Here is a 22,803-nt window from a genome sequence, read left to right as displayed (position 1 = left end):
TGCAGGTACAACATGAACAACAAAGGGGACAGAGGACATCCTTGTCTAAGCCCCCGCTGTATCTCTACAGGCCCTGATACATTTTTTCCCATTTTATGAGCACTCTGTTACCTATATATATATATATATATATATATTCTGTAGGGGTTCCAATGCGCCAGTTTACAAGTGTAAGTACAGTATTACGACAAACGCGACTGTTCGTTTTAAAGGTTTATTGTGCCAACAGTTTCGGGAATGGTATTCCCTTCGTAAGCCTGCCCTGACGAAGGGAATACCATTCCCGAAACTGTTGGCACAATAAACCTTTAAAACGAACAGTCGCGTTTGTCGTAATACTGTACTTATATATATATATATATATATATATATATATATATATATATATATATATATATATATATATCTTTTAAAAGATTAATTACTCCATTTTCCACATCCAATGTGCCCAGTATGTCCCACAAATGCTCATGAGTAACGTTGTCATAGGCTCCCCTAATATCCAGAAATGCTAGCCATTCCTTGTCCGCAATTTCTATACATTGTGTCAATGAAAATAGATTGTCCTCCAACCTCCTTTGTTTCCGGAACCCAGTGTGCCGAGCGCCAGCGCTGCGCAATGGGAGCAGGTGGCACCGTTTGCAATAAAAGCCCACCGATGGCGGCAGAGGGCGCGCTTGTCGGGAGGGTGCTGCCGCAGCAGACGACGCGGTTTTCTCGCTTCGGAAGGCAGCGACCTGGTCTTGTGCGTGCACGATTAACCTGCTTGTGCACGAAATTGTGTTGACTGAGGTGCAGTGTATGTTGTCCTGTGTGGCTCCTTGCACATGAAAGTCGACGCATCCGCTCCTCCGAGCAGTTCTGTAATGATTTCGTCGGTTTTGTGCGCGCGTTCTGTGCGTGCGTGTATCCGTTCTGCGTGCTTTCACCGTGTAGTCAAATCATGCACTGAGGTCTCGATTGTTTTTTTCCCGTGTCCACCACTAAACGAGCTACATGTGACTGCACAAAAAAGATGTCAAAGCCAAAGCGACCGTGCAAAGAGAAGACTTGCTTTGTGCCAATGTGTAAAAGCGGTTACCGCTCGAACAAGGAACGTGTTTCCATGTTTACTGCACCATCTGATGCTACGCGGCTTGCAGAATGGGAAAGAAACATCAAAAGAGAGGACAGAAGACTGACGCCAGCTGCTGTGGTTTGCGAGAAACATTTTGAGAGCAGTTGTATCGAGCGCACATTCAGTGTCAGCGTAAATGGTGTTACCAGCGAGCCTCCCGCGATAAACCGCGCCTGAAACCCGACGCCGTGCCTTCGATATTCACGCATTACCCAGAACACATTCTGCCTAAAGTGTCAGCTAAAAGAAAAACTAGAAATCTGTGCCAGCAAGAGCCTCCAGCAAAGCGTCACAGGCGTGCTGCGTCGGAAGCCTCCGAGTTGTGCTCAGGCATTGATAATGCTGAATCGGTGAGCATGGAAGCATCTGACACCAATAGCGGAGCTGCAGTAACTGAAAAGTGCACCAACCCACGCTGTGTTTCTGCAGAAGGAAGCGCTGGCGAAGCGCAAAATGCTGGTGACGAACGACCACGAACAACCAACGATCGTCTCGATCCATTCTCCAACGTCGCTATTCCAGTGACATGGATGAAAGTGCCATCCGTGACAGTCGATTCATTAGCGTACGCCTATTGTGAGGCTGAAAAAATAACTTCGCTAACCTGTTCATTGAAACGATGGTAGCATTTGCAAAGCCATTACTTGATGGACAATCAGTGGTAGCCACGGTTTACCTCAAGGGAAGGGAAAAGTCAAAACACATCGTCACAACTTGCGAAGGGGCCGAAACTTTGATCAAGGAAGTTGGCTTGACAAATCTTTGTGATGGATGCGGCGTAAAGCCGGCCTCAGGAAAGCACACCTCCTACAAAGGCATGATTTTTTCTTAGAAGTGTTCATTATCTGTGAGGACTAAAGGTGAATCCTGCGCTTTCTGCAAGTACCAAAGGATTCTGTCTCAAAACCAAGCGTGCAGAAAAAAAGCAAAGCACAAGTGAAATTGCCAGAAAATCTGATGAAAAGAAACAGTGCAGGAACATTTCTCGAAGCCTGTCAAGAACCAAGAAAAGATTGGCAAATGCAAGGATACAGGTGGCTCACATGAAAGAGCGAAATGAGGCTCTTAGTGAGGAGACATTTAACAGCAAAATTAAATCTCTTCCCTCAAAGCAGCAGCTGGTTGTAAAGAGTTATTTCCTTGCTGCAAGGCGAAAATCACACAAGGGAATGCGATACGATGATGAGTGGATTTTAGAATGTACGCTGATAAGGATGCGAAGCCCGAAGTTACATGAACATCTCCGCAGACGGTCTATTATGGTTCTGCCAGGGCGAACTTGCCTGAAAAAGTACCTACAGCGCTTCAAGGGTGGCTTTGGCCTCAGTACAAAGGTCTTCGATGCTTTAAATGAAAAAAAAAACAAAGACCATGGATGCTTACAGTCGTCATGGTGGCCTTGTCATTGACGAAATAAAGCTTTCGGAGCACCTAAATGTGAAATCAGCTGGTGAGTATAGCTGCAATGAATTCTTGGACCGTTCTGTGTATACGGTAAAAGCTCTTTGATTCAAACCCCGCAATGCGAAAATCCGCATAATTCGAACTGCCGGCGCGGTCCCGGCCAACGCTATGCAAGTCTATGGCGTTGCACGCTCGCTGTTTCGGAAGCTACGGGTCTCGCACCGGTTAATTCGAACGGACTCCCAAAGTAGGTTTTGTACATACAGGTATCGGTTCGGCAAGCGGTCGTCCAAATAGCCCCCCTCAAAGCTGAATTCTGTGCTGCAGAATTACTCGCGCACCTCTGACTTGCGCTGAACGGCAGGCGTGATGGCGGACGGACGGCCTCATCTACAAGAGCGGACACACTGATAGTTTCGATTTTGCTTTTCTGAAACGTACGCCCAGCCGCACTAGCCAGCCAGCCAAACCCAGCTACGCGCCGTTTATAGCGTTGGTTGGCTGTTTCGCTAATCTTCCCTATCCACATTTTTTTCTTGCCGCTTCGGAGCCGCTGAGCAATGCCGTATTCATCGCCCGTGAATCTTCCGCGCTTGCGGCGTGCGATGCACTAGCGGCAGAGCTCCACCGCTAAAAATAGTGATTGTTGCGCCGTTCTCATCTAAAATAACAAGCAACTACTGCCAAGTCTCTCACGAAATAAATTTACCGCGATGCAAGCGGTTCTTGTCAGTTTTTTTTTCGGGGTCATTCGATAGTTCGAACTTAATTTCAGACTAGGCGAACATTTTTTCCGGTCCATTGAAGCACGAATCAGAGAGCTTTTACAGTATGAGAAAAATACGATGTTCTGCTAAGCACTACAATATTGCTCGAGCCGTGCAGTGATCTGGTAATATTCGATCGTCAAGTCTTTTAGCACGTTTCTTTTTATGCTGGTTTAGCACCTTTGCCATATTCTGATCTGTGTTGAGAGATGTCTACGCATAAAACAAGGTTTTTTTCCTGTGCTTTTTTTTACAATTCAGGTGATATTGAAGGCTTTGTTGACCTTGGAGGTCATACACCTGCTGACCAGAAGAATGTGCTGGCAGACCATGGGATGATTGTGCTGTTTCAGCCATTTACTGGTAAACTTTTTTTTTCTCTTGGTTACAGTTCGCAACTTTATACGTAAAACGCACGTACATTTGTGCGAGATTACCTTTCCGCAGGAAAATGGACGCAAATCCTCGGTGTTTTTGCCTCAAAGGACAATGTGAAGGCCCGACACTGGCGAAAATCATTTTGGAAACCACAGTCCTTGCGGAAAAGGCTGGTCTGTTCCTGGATTGCATAACATGCGACGGCGCCAGCTGGAATAGGAGCATGTGGCGGCTGTATGGAATACACGGTAAGGCTGTAATTTCACGCAAAATGCAAGATTGTTTAGACTGTGCATGTGCTAGTGCAGATTTCATGTTTCTAATGTTTAAATATTGTGATGAAGAAACTGATCGCAAGTTTTTTTTTTTTCAAAGGTTCTCCAAGCCACGTTCGGAGCAGCACCAAACACCCAGTGGATCCTAAAAGGCAGCTCTATTTTTTGTCAGATTTTCCACACCTTTTGAAGAATGTGAGAAATGAATTTGTTGGAAAAGGATACCTGGCACCAGCTGGGCATGTTCACATTGGTATTGTACTAGCAGCCTTCGAAGCGGATCGAGAAATGTTACGCTGAAATTTATGCCAAGCCTGACAAATGCACACCTTAAGCCAAACTGCTTTGAAAAAATGAAAGTGGGCATTGCATTTCAGCTCTTCAGCGACCAGGTCATCAAAGGACTTTTCATTTATAGAGAACACATTGAAGCCTCACATAGGACCGTGCAGCCGACAGTAGATTTTGTAAAATAAATGAATCACCTGATTCGTGTTATGACATCGCGAACAAGCGAGAAGGCACTCAAGCCTGACAGTCCAAATGTGCAATTTCTGAAAGGCTTCCTAGAGTATCTGCAGGAATGGGAGCAAACTGCAAAACCAGCTGGTGATGGTTTTCTTAGAGAAAGCACGTCTGCTGGGCTAAGGATTACCATCAAGAGTACACTTGGCTTGTTGTCCCACCTCACGTCGACTGTGGGTTTCAAGTATCGTTTAACATCCAGATTAAGCCAGGATAAGCTTGAAAACCTTCTTGGTATAATTAGACAGTCGTCTGGCTGTAACGACCATCCGACAGTGTCACAGTTTCTGATGACTGTGAATTTACTGGCATTCTACAAACTGGCAAAGCCACCTAGAGGAGTGAACTGCACCCCAGACGTAATCAAAGCACTGCTGAGCCCAAAGGAGGTGTGTGAAACTACGATTAAGTTCCTTTCAGACAAAATAGATGACCTTCTTGACCACGGAAACGTCAGTGAAGCTGAAGATGTAGTTAAAGCTGTCGTGTCTAGCAGTGACCATGCATCGTGCATAGAGAAGAAGAGCCACAGTGCTTTGATCTACTACACTATAGGCTACGTGGCAAGAAAGATCATTGCTAAGAACTGTTGTCCACAGTGTGCAGGCTGCCTATGTGTAAGCAAAGCTGAAGCAAGTGCCGACGCCGCTTCGTACTTTACTAGCCATTTTGACAATGGCGGCCTAGTGTACCCCAGCCAGAGCTTGTCAACTGCTGTAAAGGCCATGGAAGATGCCCTTACTGTGTTTTTTAGTAAAAACAAGCTCCATGAAACGAGTTTAGTTGAATTTTCGAGTCAGCTACAGACACTGTCTTTTCCTCAACTTGGCTGCTCAGAGCATGAAAAGGCAGTTTTATCTACCGTTGTAAAGTTTTATGTTCTCTTAAGGTTTCGTTTTTTTGTCAAGGGCCTCAACAAAGAGAGGGAAGCGCAAAGGCAGCGGCATAAGTTTCTAAAACTGCGTCGCTGCCAATAAATGCTTCTCATGTGCACATATGGGCCCTGCTTGCTGTACTTCTGTAACATGTCCGCGATTGATATTGCACGCGAATAAAAACGAGCGTTGCACGACTGTGTTTCCTGCGTTATTCACATTGCATGTGTTTACTCGTTCCCAAATGTAGTACGTACACAGCGAGAACACCTAAATATAATCCAATAAAATTAACCGAAGCGTTTCGCCTACTTTATTAGAGAAAATGTTACCGAAAAAGTACTTTATATATATATATATATATATATATATATATATATATATATATATATATATATATATATATATATATATATATATATATATATATATAAAAGATATCTATGTACAGCACAAGTTTTCGTGTTTCGAAACACGAAGTTGTGCTGAATTTCACTGCAGCTTTCGCGCAAGCGACAAGTGCTAAATGTGCAGCTCCTCGAAAGAGACTCAAAACAAACCCTGAAACCTATAATCAGCTGCCTCCATGACAGCTTTGGTCGATTACAGCTGAACGAAAGCAAAAATGCACTAGTCCTCTTGCCGATGTTGCGAGAGCGTTGCGGCTCGGCGGCACCCTCCCGACTGTCAGCGCTCCATGCGGCGGCCGTCGGCATTCATCACTCGCGGTGCCACCAGGAAGGCCACGGTCGGCACACTAGCCAGTATATTCTAGGCACTATAGCCTTGCCTCGCCGAAGACTGCTGTCTGGTGAGTGTCGATGCTGCTGCCGATGTCATTGAGCCGCTGTACATAAAAAATAATGTTTTTTGAAGCAGGCCTCAAACAAACTTTGGTTTTAAGTCAAGAAGTTTAAAATTTGACATTTTACGATTTGCAAAAATTTGTTTTAAATCTTTATTGTGACGTGTTGCAGTATGCGGTATTTGGACGGTTTAGTCAAAAATCGTCAGGGGACACTGCTAGGGTGGCTAGACTAGGGAAGGTGTGAAAACCGGCCGGAGAAGCTTGGCCCCGCCGCGCCGCGGTGCCGTGTGGCGGCGCTGACGGCAGAGGCGCGGTAAGGTGAGCAGCCGAAATGAGCGCATCGCGTAGGCTAAATTTCTAGCATCGAGGCGAAAATGGGCTTGTTTCGCTTACCGCGCGTTTTTTGTGAGTGTCAAAGAATGAATCTTTAAAATAAAATAATGTTTCGTCAACTCGCATCATTATTTCCGTGGAATATGCTGCTTCACAAGCCCAGTTTGCATTGCATAGCTGTACTGAAGCGCGTTTTGTGCGTGCACATTTCGAGACGCTGCCCAGGATGCGAGGGACGCCGTAGTGGAAGGTTTCAGAATAATTTCAACCACTTGGGTTTCTTTAACGTGCACTGACTCTCTGCGTTGCGCCGCCATCGAAACGCAGCCACTACGGCGAGAAGAGCAGGTTGTAATGCGTGCCGTAGGACCTCGAAACTGCAGTCGCGTTGGCTGAAGGCGCCCCAACGCGCAAACCAGTTGTCCCCGATTGTGAACCTGTAGCATGTATGCCAGCTTGACGCTCACGTAAGCAATCTCCGACGATTGTAGACAATGAAGCAACACATATCTGGTCATGAAAACATTTATTTACAAATGAGGGGGGAAACTTTTGCAGAAAGAATCTACAATACACAAGGTTTCAGTGTTTTACGCTTCCCTTCACTACCCTCCTGATTTATGCCATTGAGCAAAAAGTGCATCCTTGTGAGGCAATAAAAACGTACTACTGATGCTGTCAGCGCAACAGAATGGTGAGAGCAACCAATTTTTGGCACACCACTAATAGACTGTAAAATCTCTGCCGCAGCTTCGGCATGCAAGCGCGTTCGGCAGAACGCATATGTAAGTTTGTCTTCAAGGACCTTGATAAGATTATAAAACGACACTGAGGGATATAAAAGGCCCCCAAGGTTCCACTCATTGGTTGCCTCGGCTGGAAGTTCTTTTGCAATGTTGTCTTTATCACAGAGACATGCTGCTCTGCAGGCTTCACAATGGGTTGTCAGAACTCGCTTTCTAGCAACATAGCCTGAAATGTAATAGATCAGCCGCGCATCGCTGTGCCGCTCAGCATAGCTGTGGTGGTCTGCGGCCACTTCCATGGCATCAATTGGCAAATCCTTTACGCTGTCTTCTGCCAGGTTTTCCTTTTCAGCCAGCACCTCCTCGACAGACAGCAATGACTCGAGGACATCCGGCGACACATTGCCGTCCTTAGGGCTCCTTGCCAGACTGTAGAAGCTTAGACACCTGGATGTGCACATGGAACAGTTGTTAGATATATAAGAATGCTGACAGTCTGTAAAACCCAAGTAAAAATTACATACCTTATGATCAGAATGAACTGAGCTGGGGTAGGATGATCATTTGCCCCACTCGTTTGCCTGACAACGCCGAAGCATTGTTCCAAGCGGTCTTGGCTCAGTCTTGATGTCATTATATACTTGAAGCCGACCTTTTCTGAAAGGTACTTTAGAAGGTGCTTTGTAGAATGTATAGACACCCTCAGCCCCTCAGAAGTACTCTTACTAAGAAAGCCGAGCCCTTTGGCGTGAGCCTCCAATTCATCAAGAAACCGAAGCGCTTCATCAAGGGTGGCCTCTTTCCTATTGCCCGGTCTGAAATACCAAAAACAAAATCATGCAGCATTGTGAGAGAAAAACCCCACACCAAAATTACCTCATGGCTTCTGCAGGGAACCTCGATGTCATAGCTTCAATAAGCCTCGCCATCAGATCAACAAAAGCTCTTGTTGGCTCAGCATTTGGATAAATCCTTTCTATATCCTCCTTGTAAAAGGAAATGGCATGTTCGGCTTCTCTACTAAAAATATGGAAAGCCAAGTCTACTCGCATCTTGTCAAAGCCATTTGGATAAATGTGACTGCGAGTAAGCTTTGGTGCAACCTTCAGTGTCATACTGTTATTGTCTAGCTTCCACATGGTGGAAACATGCTCCCAGTGGGCCTGTAATATAAGTAATGAAGTATAAAATCGCATTTTACTTGCGATAAAAAAGCAAATCAAACAAGGCATATATATAAAAAATAGACCAGCATGTAGCAAGCTTACTCGGCCAAGATGTGTGTTGAGTCCTTGCTTAAGCAATGTGTTTCGCACACATTTTGCAAGGTGCGGGAAATCTGAAATAAAGTGTAGGAACCTGTCTTCATCACAGGGGTGCGTTACTTTGCACTTTACATTCTTCCCATTGCCGTACACACCAAGGTTGTGCCACATAGAGCGATTCCATGTTGCGCCGTCTGTGCAGACATAGTGAACTAGAAGACCAGCTTGTTCACAAAGCACCGTTGCCTCTAACACAATTTTTGAAAGCATCTGAGACTTGACGTTTCCACTTGAAGCAAATACACCTATAGAGAAATGAAGCACATCATATAAGCACGTGATTATAGTTTGAAATCAATAAACATATTTTGTACAAACATTCTTACCTATTATTTGGGTCCAGCTGCCTACTAAAGGCTGAAACATAATGACAAGCCCATGGTCAGCTTTCGTATATTAGTCCCTGTGGTCACTGAATTGACCTAGGTCAACAAAGCCTTCTATATGAGTTGAGGTTGTGATGTCCAAGTGAGCAGAAAGTTTCATCTCATCTATGAGCAAGCCCCCATGGCGCCTAATTCCATCAAGCTCTTCTGTTTTTTTTTACACACCCAAGAAGCTTGGTGCTAAAGCCATACGATGCTTTGAAGCCATGTAAATAGAAAAAGCAATTACTTTTTGTTCATGTAAAAAAGGCACATTTAAATACCTTCATGTATCTTTGCAGACAGACTCGGCTAGGCAGCACCAAGATCTTATGAGACCTCAGGTGCTCATACAGTCGTGGACTTTTCATCCTTAGGAGGATACATTCCAGCAGCCATTCCTTGTTGTAACGGTACCCATGGTTGGACTTCTTTCTTGATACTTCAAAACATGCACGCACAGCGGGTTGCTGTTTTTGGGAAGCTCTTTAAGCTGGAAAACATATACAGAGTTACAAAAGTAAATGCTTTTCAAATAAAGAAAAAGAGTATTCAGGGTAACCTTTTCCTCAAAAATGGTTGCTTTGATTGCCATGTTTTTTTCTTGCATCTTTTTGAGGGCATCTTGCAGAGAGTTCAACTTATTATTCTTCCGTTGCAGGGTACGCATGGCATACTTTAGCCGTTTTGCAGCAACATTTGAAAGCTGGAGTCGAGCCTTCTTTTTGCAGCGTAGCAAGCGAGCTTTCATACTGCTTCTGCTCTTTTTGCATGACAAGCAGCGGTTAGGTAACTGAGCAGATGTACCTGAAATGAAAAAAAAGACATTTAAAATGTATCAGTCTGGTCGTCAATGTTAAGACATTACTGTACACAAACTTATATAAGCTGTACGCAGTCCTTCAAGTCCAGAACAACATACGTTGTGGTACTGATCCGTTACATGCTGATGAGAACAGGCAATGTACGGATAATCTTCCAATGTTGTTCATATTTAGCTTCTCGAACTCCTTGGTATGGCCAATTCCACTGCACACGATGAGGCTGTTTGCGTACGACAATTCACCTTCTGCTTGTTCTTTACACCGCACATCGCATTCCTTATGAAATTGCCCAGCCAAGAAGATGCTGCACTTGACATGTCCTTCTCCAATGCAGAACACTACCATTTTGGTAAACACAACAGGCGGTGTTTCGCCCTTTGCAAATTCTGCAGTCTGGTAGCAGGCAATGTTGTTCTGCTTAAGCTTCTGCAGTGACCACAGTTCCGAAGGTCGTTTCAGATTGAAAATGAATAGTTCCTCGGCGAACGGCTCGGACATTCCACCCCGCTGTGTATCTGCACCCTCCCCGTCTGCCGGGGGGCATTCCTCCGTCGTGTCAAGGCAAGCGCCGCTTCTTTTTGAAGGTATAGGAGCTTGTGAGGCATTTCTTCTTTTTCTTTCTTTCGGCAGCATTCTGCTAATGTATTTCGGTAGGTTAGGAAATACAGTAGGTACTGCGTCTTCTGAGAGGGCAGGAATGGAGCGCGGTATCAAGACCTCAGCTCCATTAATAATGTGCTTGAAGTCACGAACGATAAACCTAGAGGCAACAGAAAGAACAGACCATGGTGATCAGTTTGAGCTAGCGTGAAAGAGCAGGATGGGCATGCTGCGAGAATGTCGTGCAAAGCGTTATGTACCGTCACACAGCACGCCGATAACACGTGTCACACTTCTGTTTATTCTAGACGCTTTGCACATTCCAATAAGTCTCACCCACAAGCCCAGCTAAAAATGTTGGCTACGTACCGTGAGTCGAAGTGTCTTTCGCAAACTGCAGAATTCTCCTTCAACGCCTTGTCGGCCCGTGGGATCGCTCGAGACCACTTGGCCAACATTTCTTGGCAGGCAGGGGCACGGAACAAAGAGACTTTTTCTGACGTTTTCCTGTATCCCGTGTCACACCCAGGCACAAAGCACCTACGCTCGGTCTTCTTTCTTGCTGGTGGAGGCATCTCGCATGAGAAAACGCTGCACTGACAACTGCTACGATGTGCGCAAGACCGACGCAGCTGAGAGGTTGAGCCAGGCTGACCAGGCGAAGCTTACCGCGCCGCTAGTAGCAGCGCCACATTTCCCCTGGCGGCATCGGTGCGCAGAGGGGTCACGCGCGCCCGAGGGAAAGCGCCGCGGTCTTCACACCTTCCCAGTCTAGCCACCCGAACACTGCGCTCGACCGGATCGGCGCCAGTATGGTGCCTAGAAGGGGTAGGTGGCGTCAACGCCGGCGCGTTCGCGGCGAAAGGGCGCGCCGTCAATTCATGCCGCCACCGCGGTGGCCGCAGCGGCGCTGCGGTCAGCACTTCGATGCCTCCCGCGCTCCCCGCTCCCTGCTCATGCGTGCGCACGTGCGGTTGTCGTCTGCTCGTCTCGACGGTGCTCCCACGTGTTTTTCGCTTTCTTTTGTGAAGGGGTACTTGTTGGCATGCATGCTTCAGGTCCGTGTCCTGGATCAGCAAATGGATCATCGTGCAAAGAAAGCGAGACAAACGCACTGCTTTGCGCCTAACTGTACGTCTGGCTACGTATCGTCAAGGAAGTCGGGTGAGCGTGTCTCTGTTTTCTGTGCCAAAGGACCCCGAACGCTTTGAAGCATGGCGACGAGCCGTGCCCCGGGCTGACAAAGCTCTCGACGAGAACTCAGCCCTCTGTGAACTTCACTTTGATGAACAGTATATTGTCCGGCACTTCACGCACGTGATCAACGGAGCAACAGTCAAGATTCCCCGTGATCGACCCGTGCTTACAAGCGACGCGGTTCCAACGATTTACCCAAATGCTCCGTCGTACCTTTCCAAGAAAGCCCCTCAGAAGAGGCAATCGAAAACGTCGACATGCGGCCTCCCCTCGAAGCTCCAGCGTTGCGAAATAGGTGCCTGTTCCCAAGGCGTAGAGACCGCAAATGATGAAGGGAGTGTTTCAGATCAGCAGGTTGTTGCATCTGAATTTTGCGTTCAAAGATGCGAGCTACCAAGCGTGTATTGGTCCAGACACCAGATCTCTGGTTCTGATAACGTCACGGCTTTCACTGTGTGTGCGTTAGAAGACCACAATCTCTACTTTGAAAAGGTAGTCCTCGTAATGTCGGACAGCAGCGCGATTCAAGCGACGGTGTTCGTGCAAGCAACCCAAGTCAGAAGCGTCGAGATTACCGATGCTAAAATGATTGAAGATCTTCTTCTAGAGGTAGACTCCCTTATTCCATGCAAAGGCTTTGGAAAAAAGGGAGAGTTCGAAGCCAACTCCAAGCACCGAGAGAAGACATGTGGGATGAAAAGTTTCAGTGCTTCCTGTCCCGGAATAGCCCAGGCGCCCGGAGCAGCGTGCCCACAGTGCAGGTATCTAAGGAAACTTCTAATTAATCAGGCATCATACAAAAGAAGGGCAGCAAAGCCCAGGGCTGGAACACTCTCATACAGACTCAAGCTACGGACAGAACAGCTGAAGCGAAGCAGGCTAGCCATGCTTCAGGTGAAGTCTAAGTTTGAGAATTTGAAAAAAGAAAATTCTAAAATTGAAGCGTCAGTGCTTGAAAGCGCAATCAAGGTCCTACCGGTAAAGCAGCAACAGCAAGTGAGGGCATGTTTCGCTGCTTCAAGACGTAAAAGCACACATGGAATGAAGTACGAAAGCGAATGGGCTCTAGAATGCTTGATTATGTGCATGAAAAGTCCTCGGCTTTATCAGCATATCAGGAAAAATAAAATTATGATATTGCCATCACGTACATCTCTGCGTCGATATGTGAAGAATTACAAGAGTGGGTTCGGCCTGAATGACAAAGTTTTTGCTGCTGTGGCTCAGAAGACCAAAACCATGGATCGCTTCCAGTGCCACGGAGGACTCCTCGTTGACGAGATGGAACTTGCCGAGAACCTTCACTTTTCGTCGAGCGGAAAAATTGAAGGATTTGTTGATCTGGGGAAATTCACTGCAGAAAGCCAACGCTCGCAAACCTGTGATCATGGCCTCGTTCTTTTGTTCCAACCATTCACAGGGAAGTGGCACCAGATAATTGGTGTATTTTCCTCGCACAGCAATGTGAAGGCGGATATCCTAGCCAAGATTGTCACGGTAGCCATGATAATGTGTGAGAATGCAGGGCTGCATGTTGACTTCATAACATGCGATGGAGCTACAAGGAACAGGAGCATGTGGCGCTTTTTTGGCATCTATGGAAGAAAAGAAAAGGTTGCTTGCAGGACGCAGCACCCTACTGAACCGGGTCGTTTCCTCTACTTTGTATCAGATTTTCCACATTTGATAAAATGCGTGAGGAACACGTTTGTTCAGACAGGCGTGAAAATCCCAGAAGGACATGCTACTGTCGATCACATCGATATTGCTCGAAAGTGCGATGAAATGCATGACACCACTCTCAAGGCAATGCCCCACATAAACAAGTCAGTTGTTCGTCCTTCTGGCTTCGAAAAACAAAGAGTGAACTATGCATTTTAGCTCCTTAGTGAGGAGACGCTGAGAGGTATTTTCCTCTACCGAGATAAAATCGAGACACAGCTGGGCAGCGTTGCGGCCACCGTCAGTTTTTTCGAAACGATGAGAAGCTTGATTAAAGCAATGACATCACGGTGCATCTCAGATGCCCTGAGACCTGAAGATCACCACGAAGAAGTCATTCGAAGTTTCTTGTCCTACATGAACTCCTGGGAAGATACAGCTGGATCGAAAGGCTTCCTTAGCAGTAGCACAGCTGAAGGTCTTCGCGTGACTCTGACCAGCACACTACATCTTCTCAAGTATTTGACAACCGAGGTGGGGTTCCGTTATCTCATGACAAGTCGTTTGTGCCAGGACCCCATCGAAAGACTTTTTGGCATCGTTCGACAAATGTCTGGTTGTAACGATCACCCGACTGCCAGCCAATTTTTGATATCTGTGAACACGCTAAGCTTTCAAAACTTAGCAAGATCACCAGCAAAAAGCAATGTCTCTTCGGGACTTATAAGGAGCCTTCTTGATGCTTCTAGCGCAAAAGAGACGAGTTCTCAGAGGAGAATTGACGAGCTTCTGGATATTGGGAACCTTACAGAAGCATATGAAGTCCTCAGTGCTTGTGACCTTGATCACCGGGCGATGTGTGTTCAAGCAAGTGATTCCAGGCTGATTTTTTACGTGGCCGGTTATGTCGCGCGGAAAAGCATTGCGACCACAAAGTGTGCTGAGTGCTGCCAGGAGCTTCTGCAGAGTAAGGGTGGTAGTCCGCCAGCTGAAGCAGCCCTCATGGCAGCTGTTGACAGAGGAGGACTTTTATATCCATCTGACCAGCTGAATGCACTAGTGACGTCACTAGAAAACACATTCACCCACTGCTTCAGTGTGAAGCAAGTAAGAAGCGACAGCCTAATGGATTTGGTATCTTTTCTCCAGCTTACAAAGTTGAATCTTGTAGGCTGCCCAGAACACAAAACAGCACTCACAAACAGAATCATCAAGTTTTATGTGCTCACAAGGCTTCATTTCTACGTGAAATCTCAGAACGCAAAACGGGACGAAACGCGGGAGCGAATGAAGATGTTAAAACTTCGACGAGTGCTCTGAAGTGTGCCTTCTAAGCTTTCCACTTTTTATTTAACGACTTTTATAGTTTCAGTCATAATGTACATGTGCAGTATGTTTCTGTGATACATGATGTTCCTGACGATGGTCTAAGCTATTTTTCAACGAGTCGCTTTATTTTTTCTGTTACGTGCAGTAAGTCTATGTGATACATGATATCCTTACCCTCTAAGCTTTCTATTTTTTAACGATCGAGTCACTTTTATAGTTTCCCATTTGTGCAGTATGCCTCCGTGATAAGTTCCTGAACGTAGTGTGTAATAAAAGTCATATTCACATGCTGGTTTGCTTGCGCAGGACTGCTTATTTCTGTGGCACTCCTTTATTGAGAGTTGCGAGATCGTGTGAGACACGCAAGATTACTCTCTATAGTGAGCGCTTTCGCGAGCTAAAAGCGTACGCAGACTGATGATCACTGTTGGCTGTAAAGTCTTCACCTCAGTTTCAGACCAATCTGCGCGGGTGCATCCAGCGTGAACGCGAAAAAAAAAATCCAGCTTTCTGCACGCGCGGCGAACCCGGCGCAGCCAGCCTTTCCTGCGCGCAGCGCGCTCGCCGCATCGCACTACGGACAGCAGCGCCACCTACGCATGGCATGAAATGGAAGCGCGGCGCTCGCCTCCCGGTCGCGTCACCTCGCCAGCAACGCCAATCCGTAGGCTCTCATGTGTTTTGCTGCCCTCTCCAGCCGTACCCTGAGCGCCGACGCCGGTAGGCGCGACGCTGACGCGACGCCGAATAAGCGCTGCCTTGTGGTTGCGGCTTAACGAGGAGCGCATGCGAACTTGCGAAGGTCGCGACGGGTGCCGAGGCATTCGCACCACAGCTCCCTGTGCCTATATAGAACGCGCCAGCGCTCGTGTCGGGGCAACAATACGAGGAGGGGGCGGAGTGGCCTCGACTAACCCTCCAGCGTCGCAATGGGTTAACCGTCCACACGTGGGGGGGGGGGGGCGCAAAAGTCGTCGAGGCCGCGCCGCGACATGCTCGCGAAAAACAGAGGCGCCTCGGCTACCTACACCGCGAAAGTAAAAGGACAGGGCGGGCACGAACTTTGTGACACTTGTGCCGACCTGTGAATGAAAAAAAGGGGCAAGGGGGCTAGTTGTACAACGAAGCGAAGCATGAGCGCGATTCGTCCCTTGTGATAAGGGGGTTTGTAGGATTCCTCTGCTCTGCGGTGACCAACAGGCAGGGCAGACGAGATGCTGTCTAAAGCAAAGACTGCAAGAGCACTGCTATAAATTTTCAAAAGTAATTTCTGGACACCTCTGAATTCATTGCCGACATTGTGAATGGGCAAAAGGGAAGAAAAAATACTCCGTGCCGTTGAATCGTGAAAAATAATTACAATATTATTAGTTGGTTTTTGGGGAAACGGAATGGCGCAGTATCTGTCTCGTATATCGTTGGACACCTGAACCGCGCCTTAAGGTAAGGGATAAAGGATGGAGTGAAAGAAGAACCGAGAGAGGTGCCGTAGTGGAGGCCTCCGGAATAATTTCGACCATCTGGGGATCTTTAACATGCAGTGACATCGCACAGCACACGGGCGCCTTAGCTTTTTGCCTCCATAAAGACGCAGCCGTCGCGGTCGGGTTCGAACCTGGGAACTCCGATCAATAGCCGAGCGCCCTAACCACTGAGGCACCGCGGCGGGTCGTGAAAAAACTGTGATCGCCAAAAACCGGGACAAAACTGCAAATACAAAGTTTGAGTTCACTTAAGTCTGCTTGCGTCGAGGAGTGTTTTGAGTAAAGATGTTTTTCAAGAAATGGCGCAGTGGCTCTCATATCTCGACATCTCGGTGGATACCGCAACCCCGCCTTAAACTTCTTAAAAGCTAAACCTTTTACTACCTTCATCGGAGCGATTTCGCCATCGCCGCAAGTTTGACCTTGAACGTCCTTGCTGTGCCGCTGCCGCAGCAGCGCATCACGTGACTTCGCCGTCGAGGCGCCTGGGATCCACAGCTGCGGAGCGGCTGCTCCCTGACCACGTGATCTAGACGGGTAGATGTGGCTTGGAGTCGGCAACGTTGAGTGCATTCCCCACACTGGATAGGCAGCGCGCCCACCCTGCACACTGGCAGGTGGCAGTCAATGGTTGATCGCGAGAGGTTGGTCACCGAATGAACGCTGCGGCCTATTGCCGGAGTACCGCGTGCCACCCTACTGAAAAATGTATATAGGTTTGAACGGGTTAGCAAATAGGATTATGGCACATTTGATTTGGCTTTATAGGATGGACTTCCCAAAGCGGCTCAGTCTATGAGGAACGCCGTAGTGGAGGGCTCCGGATAATTTCGACCACCTGAGGTTCTTAACGGGCACTAACAATGCACACACAGTGCAAGGAATTTTCACATTTTTCCTCCATCGAAGTGCTACCATAGTGGGCGGGTTCGAACCCACAACTTGCATGCACTGCGTGATGTAAGTGCACGGTAATTAACCACTGGTAATGGTAATTATACGGAGCCCTCCACTAAAGAGTCACTCAAAGGCTGAATCGCTTTGAAAGCTTCATCCTATAATGTTAAACGAAATGTTCCATAATCCTATTTGTCTCCTATTCAAACCTGTACACATTTTTCGCCACAACGTTGTCAGCGCTAATGCATGCAGCCCACATCTCTCACCTCCGCCACGTACATCAAAGCGCGAATGAGGCATCCACTGACCCAGGGAGCCAGTTATGCGCCTTTCCTTTCCTCAAAAACCAACGCCGTCTAGAACGCTGTCAAGGTCGATGAACACAATAAACGCCGACACCTTTCGCTTTATATACCCTGGATTAGGTGAGCTAGTCCACAGCCTTTTTGTGACCCATTGCATGACCCATGACTCAGCACTTTTTGTGACCCATGACAACGCTTTTTGTGACCAATGACTCAGCGCTCTTTGTGGGCCATTTTGTGTCCATGACTTATGATCACGACTTTGGTGACCACGACTCAATTCCTTCCTCTGACAATGACTCCGGTCAAGACCACATTGATTATGATTCCGGTCACGACATGACTTCGGACTCATGACTCAATTACAATAACTCACATTACCATGACCTGACTCGTGACTTTGATGACATGACTCAATTCCTTTCTCTGAAAATGACTCCGGTTATGACCTCATTGACTGTGATTCCGGTCATGACTCCCGACTTCTGCTCGTGACTCAATTACAATGACTCACATGACCTTGACAATGATCTGACACAATATTTATATACCAGTTGTCATACACATTCAACCATGAATACTATACACTAGGTGATGGCGTCATATCGTGCAACACATTTTTCGTCCACTTTTTGCGGACACTTCAGCTGCCGACATAGCCTAGTTATGCTTTCGCTATAAGTTCCCGGGTTCGAACCCGACCGCGGCGGCTGCGTTTTTATGGAGGAAAAACGCTAAGGCGCCCGTGTGCTGTGCGATGTCAGTGCACGTTAAAGATCCCCAGGTGGTCGAAATTATCCCGGAGCCCTCCACTACGACACCTCTTTCTTCCTTTCTTTCACTCCCTCCTCATCCCTTCCCTTACGGCGCGGTTCAGGTGTCCAACGATATATGAGACAGATACTGCGCCATTTCCTTTCCCCCCCCTCCAAAAAAAACAATTATTTCGCTATAATAATCGAGGTATATAAGAAATTTGAAACAAGGAAATCTATATATCACCGTCCCTCTTTGGCACTGTTTCAAAAAAAGCTGCCACTTATGCGGACTGATAATGTCTGTTGATTTCCCCGAGTGTTTCTGTTCCTGTTGTTTTTCATTTTTCCGCATCGTGTATGTTTCCATACCGGTTTCATCTATGTACAGGTGCCGACAAAAGCAAACGGAGCACGCAATTGTCTTCGAATATTTTTCACGCGCTGCCTAATTAAAATTTCCTGCAATAGTGTGTGCATGCTGGTAGTGGCCATTGCGGCGCTCTCTCGTGCACAAACAGTGTTTGTTCGGTCCCAATGGGGAAAGCGTTACTGCACTTAGAACAAAATACGCGCTTCATTTACGTATGTCCGCACCTGTACGTATTACACTTAGTGGCACGAAAAAACTTCGAGGGCACTGCAGAGACTGCACTGGACAAATGAGAAAGCATGCGCGTTTGCTGCGATGTTGGCTGCTCCTAGTGAACTTTGGTAACTGTCTAGTGTTCTTTAGTCGACTTTGCTGACTCCTTATATAACTTTGGTAGCTGTTAATCTACACATTTTACACTACTTACCCACTCCTTTACGATCTAACCGCCAGTCTTCGACCTCCGATGCTACCGGTACTGCAGCGTTCCTTGAATGACCAATCTCTCGCGATCAACCATTAATTTAACTGCCACCTGCCAGGGTGGCAGGGTGGGAGCGCTGGCGGAACGCGCTCAACGTTACAGACTCCAAGACGCGTTTGTGGGGACCATAAGCGCCCTTAATGCGCCGCTGCCATAGCAGCACATCACGTGGCATGCCGCGCCGCCGAGCCGAGTCTTCGCCGTAGCTGCGCCGGGGCTCCACAGACGCGGCTTGGCGTCTGTAACGCCGAGAGCATTCCGCCAGCGCTCCCACCCTGGCAGGTGGCAGTTAGATTAACGGTTGATCGCGAGAGGTTGGTCACCCTATGAACGCTGCGGCCTTTTGCTGCAGTGCCGCGTGTCCGCCGCAACGTTGTCAGCGCCAATTCATGGAGCCCACACCGCTCTCACTAGAGTGAATTGCTGGGCTATAGTTGGTTTATAATGTGCAATGGTGGAACCAGCGAAACAGACGCAGGACAAGGACAAAGAGGCACACACACACCACTTTTTTTTTCAGCGGTGTTGCCTGTGTGCCTCCTTGTTCTTGTCCTGCGTCTGTTTCGCTGGTTCCACCATTGCTCTCTCTCTCACCACCGCCACGTACCTCAAAGAGCGATTGAGGCCGCCACTGACTAATGGTGACTTCCAATCGCAGAGTTGGAGCACTTCTGGAGCAACGTTTCCTGCTCTTTTCGGAGCAACTGTATTCCAAACGCAGATCTGAGGCACGGATCACGTCTTCCATTCGTAGACAGGGAGCGGTTGCCGAGCCGAGATTGCTCCGTGGAGCAGTCGGGACTGCTCCGCCGAAATCGGCGGATCCGACCGGAAGTTTGCGTGACGTTCTATTTCAGCGGCGATAGCGGCGCCCTACATGCTCTGGTCAGCAGAGCAAGTGTACTCCAATCGCAATTTCAGGCCGCGCGCTCTGCGCCGGATTCATGCGCTCTGTCACAGAGCGTGCAGACCGCTCCGGGCCTGCGATTGGAATTCACCATTAGGGATCCAGTTATGTGCCCTTCCTTTCCTAAAAAATCATCTGAGTTTGGAACGTTGTCAACACTAACGCCAGTGAACACGACAGCTTTTGTTTTGTTATATCCTGGAATAGCTGAGTTAACCCACAGACTTTTTGTGACTCATTGTGTGGCCCATGACACGTCACTTTTTTTACTCATTTTATGACCCATTACTTTGCACTTTTCGTGAGCCATTTTGTGACCCATGACAACACATTTTTGTGACTCACTTCGTGACCTATGGCAGCACTTTTGTGACGATGACTCAGCACTTTTTGAGACCCATTTTGTGTCCATGACGATGATCTGACTCGTGTCTGATGACCACAACTCAATTCCTTCTTCACACAATGACTGCGGTCAAGACCACATTGATTTTGCTTCCAGTCATGACTCATGACTTTGGGCTCATGACTCAATTATAATGACTCACATGACCGTGAGAGTGATCTGACACTCTATTTATATACCAACTGTCATACACATTCAATCCTGACTGAGCACTTTTATGCGTTGCATATTGCAATCACTCAGTTCAGCCCTTGGGCGAGGCCGGGCAGCCACCAAACCACGTGACGTGACGTCACGACAGCCGGAGGAAAAGTTGGGCCCCAACTGGCGCGGTCGCGCGCGGCCGCAGCCACCACCTGACTCCCGCTCCTTCCGCTAGGGGCGCTGCGCCGGCGCGTGACTTCACGGAGCAAAAGCTGGCCCCAACTGGCGCGGTCGCGCGCGGCCGCAGCCACCACCTGACTCCCGCTCCTCCCGCTAGGGGCGCTGCGCTATGATTGACGTCACGGCATATGTATAAAAGAGCTGCGCTCCTTCGCCGGGACTATACCCCTGTCACACGGGCATTTCGAGGGCCCTCGAACCGATAGTCTATCGACTCAAAGGCGATCGAGCGCTGCTACACGGCCAGTTTCAATGGAGATCGAGTCAATAGCCTATCGAGTCAACGGAGCAGCACGGAACTCCATCGAGATATGCAACGCATTCTTGGCTTAACCAAGCTAAGCCTGGTCATTTTTGTGACCCATTTTGTGTCCATGACTTATGAACATGACTCATGGCTTTGATGACCACGACAGAATTCCTTCTTCAGACAATGACTCCAGTCATGACCAATTTTATTGTGAGTACAGTCATGACTCATGACTTAGAACTCATGACTAAATTAGAATGGCTCATAGCTTTGATGACCACGACTCGATTCCGCCCTCAGACAATGACTCTAGTCATGACCAAATTGAGCGCAGTATGTCTAACATATCGGCGGACACCTGAACCGCGCCATAAGGCATAGGATAAAGGGGGAGTGAAATAAGAAAGGAAGGAAGAGGTGCCATAGTGGAGGGCCCCGGAATAATGTCGTCCACCTGGGGATCTTTAACATGCAACTAACATCACACAGCACACGGACGCCTTAGCGTTTCGCCCCCATCGAAACGCAGCCGCCGCGGTCGGGTCCGAACCCGGGAACTCCGGATCAGTAGCCGAGCGCCCTAACCACTGAGCCACCAAGGCGGGTGCATTTCGCGTCTGCTTTTTGGGGACACGTCAGCTGCCGACATAGCCTAGTAATGCTTTCGCATTAATAAACCTTCGGTTGGTAGTCACCGCTGTATTCGTCTGTTTCCTCGTCTGCGGTGCTTGTCTTAGTTCGCGCTGTTCAATACAGGATGCTTATTTCTGCCTGGAAGTAACATATTAGACAGAGGAGCTCCAGAAAAGAAGCCGTCAAACGCACCTTCACAAAGCCGAAGCACCCTGCTGTTCAAATCGCTATAGCACACAGCTTTATTCGTATTCGGAAACAATAATAAAACGGTGCCATCTACTATTGCTTATCCATCGATGCCTCATGTCAGCAAAAGCCACTGCAATCTGAAAAATGCCCTGTTCTGAGTTTCCCTTCCTTAGTAAGTGATAGCATTTGCTTACAAATCTTGTCATAGCCTGAATGGCAACTTAGTCTTCTTTCTTCTTATTCAACTTTTAGTAAACGTTCACGTGGGCTTCCAGAAAGTCTTTGTCCTCTTTGTATTAACCATCACCATCAAAAACCCCGACGGCCGCTGTCTCGCGGCACGTGGCTCGGCTCTTTTCATTGTGTTCTGTGGCCACTGGTTTCCAAGCTTTCCCAGCTAACGCATTCCAACCTGCCTATCAATTTTCGAAAGAAAAGGCACACAAGGCAGAAGAGAGCATCAAACCGTAGCTAGATGCCCCAGATGTATGGCGAAGAAGGATTCAGGCAGCATCAGGAAGCGCCACGAGTCCGGCAAGCTGCCGAAGGTCCAGGGCTCCTTGGACGAGTATCGGCAGCCCCGGGGGCAGCGGTAGGTTACGACGGCGGTATCACTGAGGTCCAGATTGGCGTCGACGATTCGAGGTATGTGGCGAGAAGGCTCAGGCGCGGAGAAAGCGCATCAAGTTTGTCCTCAGACGCCTACCGACGGAACCCGCCTGGTTGCTTCATCACGGCCTGGGCTTTCTGTCTCGTCAGTGTAGCCACGCTCACCGTTCCCGTCGTCTTCTTCCTCCTTCCCCTAATCAGGGCTAGTTTTTTCGTGGCTACGACGCACGATCCAGCCTTTTCGACTCCTGCGACCTCCTTGCCGCCGGCCCCGACGCTGTCCACACTTTCCACGACTATGAAGACGGTTGTGGTAACGCCTGTCACTACGAATACTTCGCAGGGGATTTCCCAAGACTGCTTAAAGCTAAGCCCTGGAGTACCTGGCGCCGAAGATTTGACGGACATCGCCCTCATTCCCGACAAAAAAGGCTTGGATCCTGCTCCCAGTAGTGTCGATGGCGGGAAGAATCAGCCTGTCTACTGTATTTATAATGTGACACGCTTCAGGAGGCCTGCAGGATACTACTTCCTGCCGTTCCATATACCATTCGCCTTGTGTCCACACATCGTGTACTGGTCATGGTGCCT

General features: G+C 48.0%; 1 long non-coding RNA gene and 1 pseudogene across 1 annotated transcript; both read right to left on the bottom strand.

Annotated features, from left to right (window-relative positions):
- Nucleotides 1–6,667: 6,667 nt before the first annotated feature.
- On the bottom strand, nucleotides 6,668–10,240 carry LOC144120096 (uncharacterized; annotated as a pseudogene).
- Nucleotides 8,203–8,933, bottom strand: LOC144119121 (uncharacterized). The gene is made up of 3 exons (XR_013312267.1): nucleotides 8,880–8,933; nucleotides 8,497–8,798; nucleotides 8,203–8,391 (listed from the first exon to the last, which is right to left on the bottom strand). It is a non-coding gene; the product is annotated as an uncharacterized LOC144119121 (long non-coding RNA).
- Nucleotides 10,241–22,803: the final 12,563 nt, after the last annotated feature.

The sequence above is a fragment of the Amblyomma americanum genome, chromosome 2 (assembly GCF_052857255.1).
Source record: "Amblyomma americanum isolate KBUSLIRL-KWMA chromosome 2, ASM5285725v1, whole genome shotgun sequence".
NCBI classification, from domain to species: Eukaryota; Metazoa; Arthropoda; class Arachnida; order Ixodida; family Ixodidae; genus Amblyomma; species Amblyomma americanum.
This window is presented reverse-complemented; position numbering and strand designations above follow the sequence as displayed.